Source organism: Chiloscyllium punctatum, chromosome 40 (genome assembly GCF_047496795.1).
Source record: "Chiloscyllium punctatum isolate Juve2018m chromosome 40, sChiPun1.3, whole genome shotgun sequence".
NCBI lineage: Eukaryota > Metazoa > Chordata > Chondrichthyes > Orectolobiformes > Hemiscylliidae > Chiloscyllium > Chiloscyllium punctatum.
In genome coordinates, this window is record NC_092778.1 from 17,675,658 (window position 1) to 17,690,662 (window position 15,005).

The 15,005-nt window shown below is 43.8% G+C and overlaps 1 protein-coding gene across 2 annotated transcripts in view; it reads left to right on the plus strand.

Moving 5' to 3' along the window:
• Window positions 1–15,005, plus strand: part of syngr3a (synaptogyrin 3a) — a 93,908-nt gene that overhangs the window by 54,652 nt on the left and 24,251 nt on the right. The window lies entirely within an intron of this gene.

The window sequence follows — 15,005 nt, forward strand, 5'->3', positions numbered from 1 at the left end:
GGGAAGAGAGTGCTGGACTCTTAGTTCTGAGGTTGAGAGTTCAAATCTCACTGTATCAAAGTGTAAAACTGAATTCAGTGAAATTAGTAGATCAGGAGGATAAGTTGTCATACTGTCATGAGGATCCAACTGGTTTGCTCTTGTCCTTCAGCTCAGTTAATACACCACTCCTTCCTACGGTAACTCCAAACCCATGCTGGCGAAATAACCCATTGCCATGCACGTCACTTGCTCGAACAGGCCCACCACATAATTTGTTGACAGCCGAGGATCGGTAGGAAGTTGACTCTTGGTAAAGTTAGTCTGCAGATCTTATCTACCCCATCCAGGGTTCATGATTATTGCCATTAAGTTTGGAGAACAATTACAAAACTTTTGAGGTGATCCATAGTAATAAATGATATCTGTAACTTATCTTCCTTAATGAACAGAAGTTTTATCATTACTGTCTATAGCTTGGTATCCAGTAAGTACTTTGTCCTGTTTTTTGGGATGTTTTGGACCATGTTCTGTCATTCTCCATCTCTGAAATGATGAAACACAGTTATGTTTTCCTTGATGCTTTGGCTGTGGGGTGTATAAAATACACAACAACAGGAGAAAATGTAGCTGAGACGAAGATTTGTGGTCTCCTCATTGGGATTCAACGCATCTACCACTGCTTACGCATTTTTCTTTCAAATAGGCAAGTCATAAATGTCATGACTGCTAAGCATGTTTGGAAAGGTAATTGGCCTAATATCAGAAGAGTTGTGCTATTTAATGCACAGTGGCCTGAAGCATCTGCAGATTTTGTGCCAGCACTGGAGTTTAGATTGGAATAAATGATGTTCTGTTCCTCTGTCTGAATCCCTGGCTTGTCATGTCAGAGACAATAACGCTGCTCAGGGGCATAAAGAGATGGAGACAAGCTGAACCAAAATATCTCTGTCTCCAGCAAGCTCAGAATGGGCAGCGGTCGGATTTCGGGTTACTGGGATCAGGTCACTCAATGGTGGAAGCTGAATGACATGCCAGCATCACAGCCTAGAGATGATGTAAATATGGGACCTACTGGGACTGAGAGGCTTTCCGATGTTTCAGGAGGGGGTTGTACTTCCTCCCTTGTTCCAGAGACGTGAGCCATTCCATGATGGGCCAATTTTGGATGGACACACAATGAGAAACTAGTCAGGGTCACCAGCGCGACCTTGGGTAAATGCACCTGAACACTTTTAACGATGTTGTTATAGAATAATAGCTACCTTAAAATACAAATGTAATCATTGGGTAAGTGTGGGGATGAAATAAATATTTTTTTAAAAATTCCTGGAGATTTTCTTCCAGCCAGGAGAGAACGAGAGGATTTAAAAAAAAAAAATTTGTAAGTAAACATGATTGCCACTTGCTAAATAGGAGTTTTAATGTGAATGTTACTTCCCTTTCAACAGTCGAACACCTTGGATAAATAAAAAAGAACTGTGGATGTTGGAGTCCTGAAACAAACAGGAACAGAATTTGCTGGAGAAACCCAGCAGGTGTGGAGAGGAAAGCAGAGTTAACATTTCGAGTCCTGTGGCCCTACTTCAGGACTCGACATTGACTCTGTTTTCTCTTCACAGACGCCTGCTCGTTCTGCTTCTGATTCCAAGCATCGTCCGAGATTCGTTATCCAAATGCTACTAAACCTTGCTATCCCATTATCCCGATTCAGTCCATATCCTCTGCCTGTGTCACCGCAGACTCTTTGGTTTATATCTTGCAGCTGTCTGCATTTGTTGTCATCACTTGAATCAACTTAATGAAGGTGCAGACAGTTTGATACAAATGGAAGCTCTCCTCTGTAGTTGGTGTTTAAGGCAGAGTGGATGAGAATAGAGGGGAGTTTTTCTGACTATTCGAAAGCAATTCTTTGTACATTAACATACATTGTGAAAGCAAAGACTACTTTCACAATAGTTGCCAGGCACAGAACACTCAGTGCTTTTTTAAATGAACTGACTCATCGTCTACTCTTCCCTTTTAAAAATAGAATTGTAAACGTTAGGTATTCAATATCACAAAAAGATTTTCTGTGCATATTATTACTCTTACAATGATGGTATAACCAAGGAAAGTAAGGGCCTCTGATTTCCCTATAAAGTACTCCAAATAAACAAAAAAGTAATTGAAATAAAATTAGAAATTACTGGAGAAACGCAGCAGGTCTGGCACCCTCTGTGGAGAGAAGGCAAAGTTAATATTTCGGGTTTAATGACCCTTCTTCCAAACCTATTTTCAGAACCCGAATTTTGAAATGTTATCTCTGCCTTCTGTGCTGCCAGATCGGCCATATTTCTCCAGCAGTTTCTGGTTTTGTTTGAGAATCTCCAACATCCATAGATCTTTGTTTTTTGTTTGTTTAGAACAAAAATGAAACCGTGTTCATTCTTAATTCTGCTAGAGATATGGAAATGGACAGGTTTTGGTCTAAACAACTCAACAGGTTATGGTCCTGTGCTGACTCTCATTGTGAGCTAATAGGTCATAAGAAAGAAACATACTTTCGCGTCAAGCAAAACCCCATGTTTCAATACCAGATTTGACACGGTCACTTTTCCAATGTAACCTATCCACATTTATTGGAGAAAAGTTATTGCGTATCTTTGTAATCTCTAGCTCATAACATGAGATCAGAGCAATAAAACATTTATTTTTAATGTTTATTGAGAGAAGTAGTCCTTACGTAAATTGGGCTTACAAAAAAAAATGACTCTTACGAACGCCAAATTCAATTTTGCATGGGCAATAAAATACACATTTCAAGCTCCAGTACTCTACATTGATTTGTTGTCTTCAGGTCTTTGCTCTGGCCTGTTCAGTGCTTTTTATTCCACCTCTTGCCATCATTTGGTGTCACCATTTCACCTTTTCTTAAAGATTCTATCAGAGTTAAAACAGGACATCAATGGACGTCCACAAAAAAAACATAGCAGCCACTTTGCTGTGTTTCTACTATTGGCCTGAGATTGATACTCCCTGCAATAATACTTGAATTTTCAATGTGATGTTGGTGATCAGCAGGAAATATGTAATGTAGTTATTAAAATAAAAAGTGAAAGAACTGCAGATACTGTTAATCAGAACCAAAGACACAAGGACCTCGGAAGGTCTGGCGAGATCTGTAGAGGGAAATCAGAGTTAATGTTTCATGTTGAGTGACTCTTCCCCAGAGAAAATTTGCTGTATAGTAATAAACCTGGTCTTTTCAAGTATTCTATCATCCCTCTATCTCTCAGGAAATGCTAGTCATATTTCTACTGTTAAAAAGGGAAGTACCTATAACAACAAAGCCACCCACATTGTTGGGCAGTTAGGACTGGGGCCAGACATTAGCAAGAAATGTTTTACACTTTAAATGAAACTCTGTGATGTGCAGACCAGGAAGAAGCCAGGTTTGAATCCAGCCGTGGGTCGTGATCATAGCGGAGTGACAGACCGTTGATGAGGAGTGCAACTTGCACCCCTGTTTCCACCCCGGTTTTATTTGTAGAGGTTCCTGCTGGAAATGTGGGCCGGGGCATGTTGTGCACTGAGGGGGTGGGATGAGAGGGCTTCCATGATCTAACAGTGTGAGCAGGCTTATTGTAAAGGTTTATATCTGAAGTGTGAGCACTTGGGTGAGTTACTGAGAAAAGATCAGAATGTGTACAGTTAAGAATCATACAATCCCTAAAGTGTGGAAACAGGCCATTTGATGCAGCAAGCCCACACTGACCCTCCGAAGAGTATCCCATCCAGACCCCATTCCTCTCTTACTATACATTTACCCCTGACTAATGCACCCAACCCACGTATCCCTAAACACTATAGGCAATTCAGCATTGCCAATTCACCCTAACCTGCACATCTTTGGATTGTGGGAGGAAACCGGAGCACCCAGAGGAAACCTACGCAGACACTGGGAAGAATGTGCAAACTCCACACAGACAGTTGCCCAAGGCTGGAATCGAACCTTGGTCCCTGGTGCAGTACGGCAGCAGTGCTAACCACTAAACCACTGTGCTGCCCCATCCCAACACACGCCAATTTGGATAGAAAGAGAGATTGTGAAAGCCCTCTGTTTTGCCCTCAGGCAATTACCAGCTTGGCTGCTTCCCATAATCTGCTCCTGGCTGAATCCGATTCTTCCAGCAGTAAATGTAGTGCCGATGTTGCCTTACCATGACCGACACACCGAGAAAGCTGCCCCACTCACTTGAGTGGTATCATGGCCTTCCGAATTGGATTGCACGTTGATTATGCACACTTACGGGAAAGGTTCAAGGTTGCATTTTACAGGCTGCTGTAAATGGCATTTGCAAAGAACTCGCAATTTCATTGTTGCACAGAAAATTGTTAATTAACACCAACTACGTAAAGAATAATGAATAAGGATGAATGACAAAGGTGTAGGCCATTTGAAAGGCTTCATTTTGATTGCTAACATAAAGGAGTGAATTGAAAGCAGTTACTTGAATATTAAAATTATTGTGTAGCTTTGAAACCGCATTTATTTTATTAAAGTGTAAACAGCACAGCATTTGAATATAATTCAGCTTAGAAAGCATTCGAACTGAGCTTTAACTGCTTTGCACTTTCCATATATAGGCTAAATCGATATTGGAATATCTTTTGACATTTACTCTAACAACCCCACGGGTACTGAAAATAATGAAGCCTGGCACATGACTCATCTTTTACTCATACAAAAGTTATAGAGCTGACATTGTAACTCTCTAAAGATGGAGCTGTGAAGTTGAGTAGTCTGTGATTTGTGACTTTCCCAGATTGACGTGTCTGACTTTGGGTTACATGCTGAGTAGCTACCATACATTTGCCAATAGGGAGAGAAATTTGCTTAAGGGTAGCTCTTTGTTGCCACAGTAATGGCATGGTGTGGAATAAGTGAACCTGACAAGAGAGTTTAGAATCAAAAGAAACGGCTAGAGCAGGGGGAGACCCATGTGCAATGCAAGTACTGGCACAGACTTGAGGTCTGTTTCTGTGCTTTATTAGGTATTAGGTTAATGCATTAAAAGGAGAAGTTAATATTCATCTTTTTCAGTTTCAGTTGCCATGATTATTATTTGCATGTAATTGCATTTTAGATTTTGGTGTAAAGATGCTGCTATCGTCCCCAAAACAGATTAAGGTAGAAATAATTTGCCCCTATAATTTATGAATCTGACAAGTAATTACAATTATCTTCCTGAGATGTGCATTATTGGAGGTGTTGGTAGGGGTAGCAGTTCTCCAGTAAGTTCTGTGGAAGTTGGGGAAGGAGTGAGAACATCAGGAGTGGGGCCACAGAAACAATGGCAGGAACACTGTTGGTCCTGATGGAGCTGTGCTACGCCTCTTGGCTCTACATTAAAGAACTTTTGGTCCAAAAATATTGGTTCAATGTTTGGTGTAGAGGCTGCCATTCTTCAGTAGGTGAGCAATAGATGATGCAGCCAGGAGCCACTCAGAATCCACATTCAGAAAAGATACCTCGGGTGTGAAGTCTCAACGAGGTGATTGCTGATTGACCTTTGAGCATGTCTATTTATTTGAACTTGGGCATTGGATTCAGAGTAAATAAAACATTGAAGGCTTTTAGTACATTGGCCTTCTTCAGTTAGGGCACTGAGTATAGAAGTTGGGAAGTTATCTTGCAGTTATACAGGATTTGGTGAGGCTGCACTTGGAGTATTGTGTTCAGTTTTGGTCACTTTGCTATAGGAAGCATGTTATTAAACAGGAAAGAGTGCAGAAGAAATTTACAAGGATGTTGCCAGGACTCAATGGTCTGAGTCAAAGGGAGAGGTTGGACAAGCTAGGTCTTTTCTCTTTAGAGCGTAGGAGACTGAGGGGGAATCTTATAGAAGTGTATGAGATCATGAGAGGCATGGATAGAGTGAATACACTCAGTCTCTTTCCCAGGGTTGGGGAATCGAGGACTTGAGGGCATCAGTTTAAGTTTAGAGGGGAAAGAATAAAAGGGAACCTGAGGGGCAACTTTTTTACACAGAGGGTAGTACACATATGGATTGAGCTGCCAGCGGAAGTGGTTGAAGTGGGTACATTAACAATATTTAAAAGGCATTTAGGGAAATACATGGATAGGGAAGGATTAGAAGGATATGAACCAAATACAGGGAAGTGGGGTTGGCGTGGACAGACATTTTGGTCGGCATGGACCAGTTTTGGCCAAAGGGCCTGTCTCTGTGCTGGAGGACTCTATGACCCTACGTGTCTATGACATTAATTGAAATAATAATATATGCGCAGGCAGGATTGAGATGTGAATTAAAATGTTATCAGTAAATTTATTAGCTCTTAAAAGAAAGGAAAACCTGTGATGCATTGTAGCTGCAGAATGTGGGAGCAGTTGGCCTCCTGTGTGATTTGAGGCAAATAGATCTGCAGTAAATGTAGAGATACCATAGTCTCAGAGTACCATAGGGTTGTTCTCTTATTAGAGAGAGAGAGAGAGAGAATCGGTGGTTATTTTTACTTGAGGATATCCACATGATTTTGAGAAGGTGGGGCCCTTCACAGTGACCTCAGTCAGTGCAGGGATTGAACCCAAGCTGTTAGTATTACTCTGTATCACAAATCAGCTGTTCAGCCAACTGAGCTAACCGAATGGTCTCTTCCACCCACTTTGGATGTTTGTATATAAACGAACTGAGTTGATCAGTGGCACCTTTGGTCTGGACCCTAGCTGTCTCACTATTAATATAATATTAACCCATTTTCCACCTAAAATGCAAACCAGTTTCTATCCCGGGATCTGATGAAGTTTTGCTTCCCTAGAAGGAAACTGTACTTTAACGCACTTCTTTAATTGAGAAGCAGACAGCTATAAAATGGAAAGTCCCTGCTCTGATCATTACTCCCATCTGGCTTTAACTGGAAACCGTAATGCACCAGTGGAATGATTCAGTTCTGTTCTTGAGGTGTGAGAAGTGAAGGCAGTGGAACAAGAAGGCTCATCGAGTTTAAACTCTGATAGAAGACGAGAAATAATAGCACAAGGAGATTCTTTAACTCTGTGAGCCTGCTTGCCATCCAACAAGATGATGGCTGATCTGATTGTGACTTCCATTCCGCGATTCCTGCTTGCCCCCCTACTCTTTTGCTTCTCAAGCCCTCTGCCTGCCAAGATGGCGACCAGAAAAGTAACAGGAATAGATTCCTTTCAGCACAATGTCCAGATTGGATTGGTTTGTCACAGAGCTGAGGAAGGGCTCCGACCCGAAACGTCGATTCTCCTGCTCCTCAGATGCTGCCTGACCTGCTGTGCTTTTCCAGCAACACACACTCAACTCTGGTCTCCAGCATCTACAGACCTCACTTTCTCTCTGTCACAGAGCTGTGTCTGCCTTTCGATTTTGCTGTCTTCTCCGTAGACACTCGGTACGTTATTTCCACTGGGAGTAGGTTCTTCTTTGATGTCACAGATGAAGCACTGAGCTGCCCCCTACAGCTTAGCTCAGCATCTGCATCATGCAAGCCCATCAGGGTGTCGGCAAGGGAATATTTATTGTTTAATAACTTCAGCGATGAAGCGTGCCATTTTTTTATATCCTTTCCCTGTCTCTCGTTTTTTTTTTCCGGATAAAGCTTTGGCTTTCTGGACAGGAATTACAGAGCCAGAGGATCAGATGAATGTTTCTGTGGCAATAAATATGATTCCAGGTCAGCATGTTGCCTCCCTAGTGCCAGGGTCAAGGATAGCTGTCTGGGGGGAATCAGCCAGAGATTGTGGACCACCAAGGTGCCAACCACATCAGTAGGAAGAGGGCTGAGGTCCTGCAGGTACTTTTCAGGGATTTAGGAAGCAAATCAAAGAGCAGGAGATCAAGCGCAATGATCTCAGAGTTACACCCAGTGCAACGTGCAAGTGAGCATAAGAACAGGAGGATCGATCAATTGAATACAAGGCTGGAAAACTGATGTCGGAGGAAGGGCATTGGATTTGTAAAGAATTTGGGACTGGTTCTGGGGCAGTATATGCTGGAGGGGTTACACCTTCGTGGGACTGGGATCCTCACTGAGATTTGTTAAATGCTGATGAGCTGGAACTAAATTACTTAGACATGGACCATGGGAACCTGAGGGGTGACCCAAACTGGACGGAGGTAAAGTTAGTAGCAGGAAGTCAAAAAGCTGCTAAGGAGACTGGATGACAGGTGAAAAAAGCCGAGCATCTATTACACTTCAAAAGGTAAATGTCGTCAAAAAGACGACAATGTGCAGGTTCGGTGAATTGGCCAGACTAAATTGCCCACAGTGTTCAGGGATGTGCAGGCTAGGTGGGTTACCTATAGGAAATGCAAGAGTTACAGGGTAGGGGAATGGGTTAGTGAGGACAACCTTGGCTGAATGGTCTGTCTTTACACCATAGGAATTCTACAGTATGGGCACTCTAGTTGTATGCATGAAGCATTCACAAGGTAGATGATCTAAAGGCACAACTGGAGATACCTGACTATGATCCAATTGCCATTACAGAAAAATGGCTGCACGGTGACTAGAACTGGGAACTGAATGTTCGAGGATATTCAATGTTTAGGGCAAACAAGAAGGTACCAGGAGGTGGAAGTGCATTGATAATAAAAGATTAGATTAGATTAGATTCCCTAGTGTAGAAACAGGCCCTTCAGCCCAACCAGTCCACACTGACCCTCTGAAGAATAACCCACCCAGACCCACTTCCCTCTGACTAATGTACAACTTTGACTGCTGACATGTCTGTGGACATCACCCCTCGGTGTCTATCCTGTCTAGCCCTCCAAAATTGTGCCTGTTTCAATGACAATGGTGGCACAGTGGCTCAGTGGTTAGCACTGCTGCCTCACAGTACCAGGGACCCAGGGTTCACTTCCATCCACTGGCAACTGTCTGTGTTGAGTTTGCATGTTGTCCCTGTGTCTGCATGGGTTTCCTCTGGATGCCCTGGTTTTCTTCCACAGTCCAAAGATGTGCAGGTTAGGTGGATTGGCCATGCTAAATTACCCATAGTATTCAGGGATGTGTAGGTTAGGTGGATTAGTCGTGGGAAATGTGGGGTTATTCAGATAGGGAGGGGGGGTCTGGGTGGCATGCTCTTCAGCGGGTTGGTGTGGACTCAATGGGCTGAATGGCCTGCTTCCACACTGCAGGGATTCTGTGAGATCACATCTTTGTCCTCAAAATTCTAGAGAACATAAACTCAAGTGATTCAGCCTCCCATCATTTTGCAGAATCAAAGCCTGTGATGCCCCTGTCTCTGCAACTATCACTTTATATCCCGAGGGCATAAACAGTTAGCTCATGGGAATTTGTTGGATTTTAGTCCCTGGAGTTTCTGCTTTTTCTTTGCTGAATGTCTCAGTGGGTGTCACGTGTAACAGTCCCAGCTAGTGCTGGTCCCAAGACAAAGAGGAAACTATCCTGGCTTGAGCTCAGTTATGATTACCCCCCACTGATTTGATGCTGCTATCTGAGGTTGTGTGATGCTGCGAGAGAGAGAAGAATGTTTGAGAGTGTCGCAGGAAGTTTGGAAGATGTGCCTGTTGAATAGCTGGAAGGATGTGGAAACTCTGCCATGTGAATGTGAGGCTAACAGCATTGCTAAGTGTGCAGAGGTAGAGCACTTCATTGTTGGGCTAAGTCCTGATCATTGAGGGAAGAGTGTGTGGTACATTGAGCAGTGAGTGGGACATGGTACTGGTTGGTGGTGCAGTGATTTCACACAGAGATACGGTCACCAACCTTGACCACAAGCTTGCGAGCCGTGACCTTCCTCCGGTACTGTAGCCAGGTTATCAGGGCCTGCTTCTCGGAGTTATGCTTCCTGGGCAACCCCAATCCCTTTCACTGACTGTGACCCAACAGCCACCTTCAGGCCTTTTGTGGAAACACGGGGCCTGATCTCCCCTGAGGGCTTTGGAAGGTGAGACAAGTGTCCTGGGTGGGGAAACCCCTGGTGATTTTTTTCCCCCAGAGGGCAGGCCTACCATTTGCTGGGTGGACATCATCCCTCAGTGTCTACCCTGTCTAGCCCTCCATAATTCTTTACCTGTTTCAATGACAACGGTGGCATGATGGCTCAGTGGTTAGCACTGAGAGCCCTTCCAGTTGGAAAGGGGCAGTCGTGTGCAATGGAGGGTAAGTGAGAGGGACTGCCCTTCACAATGGAGATGCACCACCTCCAAGCTGAAAGGTAAGGGAGTCCCATGTGCAGGGCACCAGGAGGCCTCCTTAAGAGATTGATCTGACTGCAGAACCTTCAGAGGGATGGCTTGCAGCCCACCCTGTGCTAAGGTTCACAGAATCACGGAATTGTTACAACATACAATGGGCTGAATGGCCTCCTTCTATCAGCTCAAGGTCTGTTCCCTAGTGTCAATCTCCTGCCTTTCCCTCCCATATCTTCTGCTCTCCACGGAGAACAGTCTCAACTGCTTGAATCTATCCACATCATCGAGGTTTCTCATTGCTGGAAGTATTCTTATACAGCACCTCTGCACTCTCTCCAATACATTCACATCTCTCCTATAATATGGTGCCCGCAATTGTATACAACACTCCAGCTGAGGTGAGTTTAACAAGTGACTTGCAGCACAATTCAGGGGCGGTGCAGTGGCTCAGTGGTTAGGACTGCTGCCTCACAGCGCCAGTGGGGTGGGAGGGTGGGAGGGTGAACCCAGGGAGATCAATCTGAGACTGGTACAATTGAGAACAGAAGTGATTCAAACAGTCAGGGTAGGCAGGGACAAGGTAGGACTAATAAATTAAACTGCATTTATTTCAATGCAAGGGGCCTAACAGGGAAGGCAGATGAACTCGGGGGAACATGGGACTGGGATATGATAGCAGTTACAGAAACATGGCTCAAGGATTGGCAGCTTAATGTTCCAGGATACAAATGCTACAGGAAGGATAGAAAGGGAGGCAAGAGAGGAGGGGGAGTGGCATTTTTGATAAGGGATAGCATTACAGCTGTGCTGAGGGAGGATATTTCCAGAAATACATCCAGGGAAGTTATTTGGGTGGAACTAAGAAATAATAAAGGGATGATCACCTTATTGGGATTGTATTATAGACCCCCTAATAGTCAGAGGGAAATTGAGAAACAAACTTGTAAGGAGATCTTAGCTATCTAAGAATAATGGGGTGGTTGTGATAAGGGATTTTAACTTTCCAAACATAGACTGGGACTGCCATAGTGTTAAGGGAGAGGAATTTGTTAAATGTGTACAAGACAATTTTCTGATTCAGTATGTGGATGTACCTACTAGAGAAGGTGCAAACTTTGACCTACTCTTGGGAAATAAGGCAGGGCAGGTGACTGAGGTGTCAATGGGGGAGTGCTTTGGGGCCAGTGACCATAATTCTAATAGATTTAAAATAGTGATGGAAAAGGTTAGACCAGATCTAAAAGCAGAAGTTCTAAATTGGAGAAAGGCAAGAACTTTCTTGACAGTATTAGGCAAGAACTTTCAAAAGCTGATTGAGGGCAGATGTTCGCAGGTAAAGGGACGGCTGGAAAATGGGAAGCCTTCAGAAATGAGACAATGAGAATCCAGAGAAAGTATATTCCTACTGGGATGAAAGGAAAGGCTGATAGGTATAGGGAATGCTGGATGACTAAAGAAATTGAAGGTTTGGTTAAGAAAAAGGAAGCATATGTAAGGTATAGACAGGATAGATTGAGTGAATCCTTAGAATATAAAGGAAGTAGGAGTATACTTAAGAGGGAAATCAGGAGGGCAAAAAGGAGACATGAGATAGCTTTGGCAAATAGAATTAAGGAGAATCCAAAGTAGGTTTTTACAAATACATTAAGGGCAAAAGGATAACTAGGGAGAGAATAGGGCCCCTCAAAGATCAGCAAGGCGGCCTTTGTGTGGAGCCGCAGAAAATGGGGGAGATACTAAATGAGTATTTTGCATCAGTATTTACTGTGGAAAAGGATATGGAAGATACAGACTGAAGATATAGGTGTCACCTTGCAAAATGTCCATATTACAGAGTTGGAAGTGCTGGATGTTTTGAAATGCATAAAGGTGGATAAATCCCAGGACCCTAGAATTCTGTGGGAAGCTGGAGAAGTGATTGTTGGGCCTCTTGGTGAGATATTTGTATCATCGATAGTCACAGGTGAGGTGCCGGAAGACTGGAGTTTGGCTAATGTGGTGCTACTGTTTAAGAAGGGCAGTAAGGACAAGTCAGGAAACTATAGACCAGTGAGCCTGACATCGGTGGTGGGCAAGTTGTTGGAGGGAATCCTGAGGGACAGGATGTACATGTATTTGGAAAGGCAAGGACTGATTGGGGATGTTCAAGATGGCTTTGTGTGTGGGAAATCATGTCTCATAAACTTAATTAAGTTTTTTGGAGAAGTAACAAAGAGGATTGATGATGGCAGAGTGGTAGATGTGATCTATATGGACTTCAGTAAGGCATTTGACAAGGTTCCCCATAAAAGACTGGTTAGCGAGTTTAGATCTCAAACTGGCTCAAAGGTAGAAGACACAGGGTGAAGGTGGAGGGTTGTTTTTCAGACTGGAGGCCTGTGACCAGTGGAGTGCCACAAGGATCAGTGCTGGGTCCTCTACTTTTTGTCATTTACATAAATGATTTGGATGTGAGCATAAGAGGTACAGTTAGTAAGTTTGCAGATGACACCAAAATTGGAGGGGCAGTGGACAGCAAAGAGGGTTACCACAGATTACAACAGGATCTTGATCAGATGGGCCAATGGGCTGAGAAGTGGCAGATGGAGTTTAATTTAGATAAATGCGAGGTGCTGCATTTTGGGAAAGCAAATCTTAGCAGGACTTATACACTTAATGGTAAAGTCCTAGAGAGTGTTGCTGAACAAAAGGACCTTGGATTGCAGGTTCATAGCTCCTTGAAAGTGGAATTGCAGGTAGATAGGATAGTGAAGAAGGCATTTGGTATGCTTTCCTTTATTGGTCAGAGTATTGAGTACAGGAGTTGGGAGGTCATGTTGCGGCTGTACAGGACATTGGTTAGGCCACTGTTGGAATATTGCCTGCAATTCTGGTCTCCTTCCTATCAGAAAGATGTTGTGAAACTTGAAAGGGTTCAGAAAAGATTTACAAAGATGTTGCCAAGGTTGGAGGATTTGAGCTATAGGGAGAGGCTGAACAAACTGGGGCTGTTTTCCCTGTGGTGTCGGAGGCTGAGTGGTGATCTTATAGAGGTTTATAAAATTGTGAGGGGCATGGATAGGGTGAATAGACAAAGTCTTTTCCTTGGGGTCGGGGAGTCCAGAACTAGAAGGCATAGGTTTAGGGTGAGAGGGGAAAGATATAAAAGAGACCTAAGGGGCAACATTTTCACGCAGAGGGTGGTATGTGCATGGAATGTGCTGCCAGAGGAAGTGGTGGAGGCTGGTACAATTGCAACATTTAAAAGGCATTTGGATGGGTATATGAATAGGAAGGGTTTGGAGGGATATGGGCCGGGTGCTGGCAGGAGGGACTAGATTGGGTTGGGATATCTGGTCGGCATGGACGGGTTGGACCGAAGGGTCTGTTTCCATGCTGTACATCTCTATGACTATGACTATGACTATGACTCTATGACTGATGTGCTACATGGACAGCACAAACTCCACAATCATACGCAGGGTGGCATAAAGTGCATTTAACGTGCAAAACAGACAAGACAGCACAGTAATTCCTGACACATCAGGACAGTCAGCAGGGCGGTGTACAAATTACAGTGTAATAAAAGAATGATAATTAATAAGCCATTAATTGTTCTAGAAGCAATTCAAAGTGGTGAAAAGAGTTTCAGCTGGAATACAGTCTGATCAAATAGTCATAAAAGTCCAGTACAATGCTAGAAAAGTTTGGAGCTCCCTTCATGGGGTAACGGACTGTGACCTGTCCTATGCTATTGGGCTTGGCCAAAACTTGTAGCCACTGCACTGCTTCCCAGCTGAATCAGCACCAGAGTTTTCAGAGCTTGACTGAACCAGTCCCTTTCTGGCTTCAAATGACATCGGTGTCAAAGCCAGCTGTCTGGGGAATCTCCAGATTTTCTTGGTCCTAATTGAGGTGACTCATAATTCCCAATAACAGCTGCAGAGGTAGGAATGGTAAACAAAAGCGAGAAATTGCTTGAAATGTCAGGAATGCGGTCAATATCTGAGGTAAAAATCTGGGGTGTAATCCCCCACCCTATCCCAATCAAAAGTCTAGGGAGGCTCATGCCATTTTGATAGAAACATAGAAGAGAGGAAACAGGAGTAGGCCATTTAGTATGATCCTGGCTGATCACCCAACTCGATATGCTCTTACCCGTGCCTTTCTCCCTATACCTTCTAATCCTAAGAACTATATCTAATTGCTTCTTGAAAACATTCGATGTTTTGGTCTCAACTGCTTTCTGTGGCAGTGAATTCCACAGACCCACCACACTCTAAGTGAAGAAACTTCTCCTCATCTCGGTCCTAAAGAGCCCACCCTGTATCCTTTGACTGTGACCCCCCTAGTCCCTGGTCATTGGGGACATCCTCATTGTGTTTATCATGATTGCTGCACTTCAGAGAAGATTTGCCTAATTAATACCTGGAGTAAGCGGGTTGCCTTGTGAGGAAAGGCTAGGCCTGTATATTCTCGAGTTTACAAGACCCAGTGGTGATTTAATTGAACTATATAATATCCTGAGGGGACTTGACCCGGTGGATGTGGAAAGGATGTTTCCTCTTCTGGGAGAATCTAGGCCTAGGGGGTCATAGTTTAAAAATTCAAAGTTTGGGAGAAGATTTGTAGCTCGGGTGCTCGTTGTTGTGGTTCTGTTCGCCGAGCTGGGAATTTGTCTTGCAAATGTTTCGTCCCCTGTCTAGGTGACATCCTCAGTGCTTGGGAGCCTCCTGTGAAGCGCTTCTGTGCTGTTTCCTCCGGCATTTATAGTGGCCTGTCTCTGCCGCTTCCGGTTGTCAGTTTGAGCTGTCCACTGTAGTGGCCGGTATATTGGGTCCAGGTCGATGTGTT